Here is a 5,464-nt window from a genome sequence, read left to right as displayed (position 1 = left end):
GTAGTATCACTTGTATTATTGCAGTTCCATTTAAAAGCATAACTGGCTAAGGCACCCCCCCACCGCCTTTACATTTCCTAAAACATACTGCTGCTGAAGACCAACTGTAGAATACTTATGTAAAAGTCCTGTTCAAGTGTCATTTCATTTTTTATTAGGGTTTTTATTAGTTGGAGGGGATGAGAAACTTGGCCCTTTCCAATGTTGTCTTCACATTGGAGTATAAGAATTCTCTATAGGACTCTATTTAATTTTTTTTTTGGTAGAGATGGGGTCTTGCTGTGTTGCCTGGGCCAGTCTCAAACTCCTAGGCTTAAGCAATCCTCCAGCCTCAGCCTTCTCAAAATGCTAGGATGATTGGCATGAGCCACCTCGTCTGGCCTGCAGGTCTTTTTAAGCATTTGCTGTTCAATAACAAACATCTTCTTTATGCCTAGTATTTGTGATAAGAGCACAAAACAATTTTCTAATCTCAAAGAGCTTATATTCTAGTGGGGTAGAGATAAGTGATTTATCGTGTAGTTTTGGCTTTTTTTTTTTTTCTTTTTTTTCTGAGACGGAGTCTTGCTCTATCGCCCAGGCCGGAGTGCAGTGGCGCAATCTCGGCTCACTGCAAGCTCCGCCTCCCGGGTTCACGCCATTCTCCTGCCTCAGTCTCTCCGAGTAGCTGGGACTACAGGCGCCCACCACCACGCCCGGCTGATTTTTTGTATTTTTAGTAGAGACGGGGTTTCACTGTGGTCTCGATCTCCTGACCTCGTGATCCGCCCACCTCCCAAAGTGCTGGGATTACAAGCGTGAGCCACCGCGCCCGGCTTGGCTTGTTTGTTTTATTGAGACAGAGTCTCACACTGTCGCTCAGGCTGGAGTGCAGTGGTGCAATCTCAGCTCACTGCAACCTCCACCTCCCAGGTTCAAGCGATTCTCCTGCCTCAGCCTCCTGAGTAGCTGGGATTACAGGCGCCTGCCACCACGCCCGGCTAATTTTTTTGTATTTTTAGTAGAGACAGGGTTTCACCATATTGGCCAGGCTGGTCTCAAACTCCTGACCTCGTGATCTGCCTGCCTCGGCCTCCCAAAGTGCTGGGATTATGGGCACGAACCACTGCACCTGGCCTATCTTGGTGGTTTTACATCCTTCAGTATTTTTCAAGGTTTTACAGCTTTTTATCTATAGGCTTATAACATCTTCAAAAGCAATACAATTTTATTTATTTGTAGATGTGATTTCCCCCACCAAATGCACATTTTATGGAGCTCTAGGACAAAAGTCAGGATGAAAAGTTATCGCAGATGCTACTTTAATACCTTCCTGACTGGTGCCACTGGCTAAATTCTAGCAGTACGATAAGAGCCCTCATTAAGGCCTATCTTAGCAAGACATGATAGCAAAGACCTAAACACTCAAAGGTTCGACGTCTTCTAGCCAGGGAACTATTCTCTAATTCTTCCACCTTGATATGATTTCAGCAAATTCTGATACCCGGTATTACTCTTAATGCATTTTTGTAACATTTGACAAACATCTCCCAATATGTAGACTGCCACGCTAATCAGTATCAGACAATGAAAGTAAATTTTCCTGCTTTTCTCAACTTTTCCTCAAATTCATTGTTAGTGAAACACCTTCATTTGGCCACCATTATTTATCAACCTTAAGAAACATGCCTATTGACAAAGTAAATATACTAGGAATTCAACTTATCTACAGGAATGTGGACAAAGACTTATATACCAAGACAAGGCACTAGAGTGGAAAGCCATTAAAATAAAATGCTCAGCAGCAAAGGATTTGTAATGGTTAACTAACTTATAATATATCCATATAGTGGAATATTACAGTCATTAGAAATGACATTCGAGTAAGGATCTGAGTGTGGAAACTGATACAGCCTGTCGGAGAGCTACTGAGTAGTAGTTATCACAGCTGCATACATACCCTTTCACCCAACAGTTCCACTTCTGGGAGTCTAGTCAACAAATGGACAAGCTGCACAACCAAGCTATGGTCAAATATGTGTGTTGTAGGATTTATGAAACTGGTACCAATTTAATATTCAAATGTGATTAAGTCATGGCAATCTATTTACTGGATACTTTGTGGTTACCAAAGAGCTATGTGCTGCCACAGGGAGTCCTTTCAATAGTGACTGAAAAAGGCAGAACACTAGACAAAACTACCTGTTTTATGCACGTACTTGCATACATTGAAAAAGCTTAAGTCACTTAAAATGAGGTTGTACAGACTGTAGATTTTGTTTTTAAAGGCCTGTATGGTTTAAAAAATGTTTTGGGAAATAGACATGAGCAGGGCAGAGAACTACAACCTACAGGCCAAACCCCACCCCACTGCCTGTTTGTACGGCCAAGTTCAAAATTTTTTTTAATGTTTTAGGTGTTTTTGTTTTTGTTTTTTTAAATACTATGCCCATTTGTTTACAAATCGTCTATGGGTGCTTTCTCACTACAATGGTAGAATTCAGTAGTTGAGACAGACCTATGGCCCACAAAGGCCAAAATATTTACTGTTTTAGAAGAAAAAAACAACATGAATTGTAGTAACTTAGACCTACTTGGTTGCTCAGTCCTGATATGTCCTGCTAAAACCTAAGGGAAACAGCACCAAGTTCAATCTAGTGCAATCAACCTATCACATCTAAGCTGCTTTTGCCAGATCTGATATCTACTCCTGATCTTAAGCCAGGAGACTCTGTAAACTTACTAGGTTATAATAAAACTTAAGAACTGTCGACATTCATGGAACTATTTCAAAAGCAGTCATATGGTAATATGGATCAGGAGTCTTTAAAAAAGGAAATGCTATTCTAGGTGGTAATGGGGTTAAATCTTTTCTAATTTCTAAAACATTCTGTACCATAGAAAAGGTGATTGGCATTAAGAAAAAGTTCCTTAATAAGCACTATAAAATGCTCTGCTATAAGAAATTTAAGATCTAAACATTCAGGCACTTACATGCTTCTACAATCCACCAGAAACTGAGAAAGAAAAAATCATGGCAGCTAATGGCAAGTTACTCAGTACCATAAAGCCAACTCTTGGAATATACCTGATTTCCATGATAAAACAGAGACTAGTGCAGGGGTGAGTGTATAGTTAAGAAAACAAACAACATATTACCAGTCCAGGTGGTAGATTACAGACTTTTATTATTTACACTTCTCTCAAATTATTACATTCAGCATGTTTTGCTTTTTATGTTATTTAAAATATAAACCCTCATATAATTCCCTAAGATGGGTGGCATGCCAAGTAGCTAAATGAAATATCATCCCAGCCCAAAAGTACTTATTCCAATGAAATATTACATTTTTCTTAAAGTGATAAATTAGGTACCCTATTATCATGGTATTTTCTTTTTTGGCCAGCTTTTCTAGATAAGGTTGTATTGCTACTGCAACTAACAAAAAAGATGTGGCGGGGCTGGGCACGGTGGTTCACGCCTGTAATCCCAGCACTTTGGGAGGCCGAGGCGGGCAGACCATGAGGTCAGGAGATGGAGACCATCCTGGCCCAACATGGTGAAACCCCGTCTCTACTAAAAATACAAAAAATTAGCCGAGTGTGGTGGCAGGTGTCTGTAGTCCCAGCTACTCAGGAGGCTGAGGCAGGAGAATCGCTTGAACGTGGAAGGCGGAGCCTGCAGTGAGCCGAGATCATGCCACAGCACTCCAGCCTAAACTACAGAGCTAGACTGTCTCAAAAAAAAAAAAAAAAAAAAAAAAAAAAAAAGTGGCTAGAGCAGCCAAAAAAAAAAAACGGTTTCTGAACCATTCAATAGAAAAATAAGGCCTATTCCTATCATTTCCACGATCCAATTTAGTTCCACTTAGGTCACTGTGTTTATAATGTCTTGTAGGACAGATTCCCTTCCCCATTCTCCATAAAACCACCATAGCACTTGTGACTTTTATCTATTGGTTTCTATTTAATCTTATTTTTAAGTGCTTCTTTGAAATTGTTTTACAAGTACATTCTTGGTCTAGAGTAAGGTTCTATATAGTCGGCCCTCCATATCCATGGGTTCCACTTCCGTGGATTCGAAGAACCAGACAGAAAATATTCCAAAAAACATTGTGTCTGTAGTCAACATGTGTATTTTTGTCATTATTCCTTAAACAATAACTATTTACATAGCACTTACATTATAATAGGTATTATAAGTAATCTAAATATTAAAGTATGTGGGAGGATTTGTGTAGATTGTATGCAAATACAACATCATTTTATTCCAGAGACTTGAGCATCTGCGAATTTGGATATCCAAAGGAAGTCCTAGAACCAGTTCCCGACAAATACCGAGATGACTTTAGACCTAAGATCTTGCTAGACAGCCTTTGAGAGGACGAAGGATAACTACAGCAGAAGCAAATCGCAGTGAAGTAGATAGACTACAACAAATCAAAAAAGTCAAAAAACATAAAGCTCCTATCAACACTTCAAGATTTTAGAAACGCCTCTTAACGGGCAATATTCTTTTAAATAGAGACTGGGTCCCACTATGTTAGCCAGGCTGGTCACAAACTCCTGGACTCAAGTGATCCTCCTGCCTTGGCCTCCTAAAGTGCTGGGATTACAGGTGTGAGCCACTGTGCCCAGCCTGGGCAGTCGATTTTCAGGAAGCCACTTATGTTCAGATTCTTTTCTTCTCTCCCAGGACTTTGCAGATGCTGCTGTTTCCTCTGCCTGGAGATGTTCATCTGGCCTGAATCCAAAAGTCTGTCCAAGTTACTTCTCTTTTCCATAACAGAGTTACAACTATTTGTCTGTCTCCCTTCCCCATTAGAGTATATGGTCCCCAAAGGAAAGCTCCATGCCATTCACTCACCACCTAATCATCCCCAACAACTAGTGGGCAAACATGAAACACTTTTGTTGAATAATTTGTTTCCTTTAGCCCAGGGATTACAAAGTCAAAGGCTTACAAGGGGGAAGGACTAGCATGTGTGCTCGAACGGGACTCTAGCCAACTGGAGAGTAACTGGTGAGAAGACAATGACATGCTCTTAGAGTGTTTGCTACTCAGATCCTCTCAGTAAGTCCCATGCACAAAGGTGGGTCAGGTCTACTGTTGCCAGATCTTCAGATCATTCAAAAGTTACCAGAATTCTAGATTTTCATGCAAATCTCCCAATTTTTAAAAATGTTGGCATCAAATTCAGAATGTTTTAACCAGCCACACTGTGTGGGCCAGGGAAAACAGGCCCAAAGGCCAGGTGAAGCTGCAGTTTTCAACTGCTGCCTTGGCCTCTCCCAGAGCCCCTTAAGTCCTAAGAAGGCTCAGTCAACACACTGGCACTCGTTTCATCCCACTGGTGGAGAAAGCAAGTCTTATCAAAGTAATGGGGGATTCTTACCAAAACTGCAAAGGAAAAAAATATACCATGAAATTAAAATTCACTGCATTTGAAATGAAAATGACTTATTTCTGTACTTCTGTAACTCA

Source organism: Nomascus leucogenys, chromosome 10, assembly GCF_006542625.1.
Source record: "Nomascus leucogenys isolate Asia chromosome 10, Asia_NLE_v1, whole genome shotgun sequence".
Taxonomy (NCBI): domain Eukaryota; kingdom Metazoa; phylum Chordata; class Mammalia; order Primates; family Hylobatidae; genus Nomascus; species Nomascus leucogenys.
Note: the sequence above shows the minus strand (reverse complement) of the source record.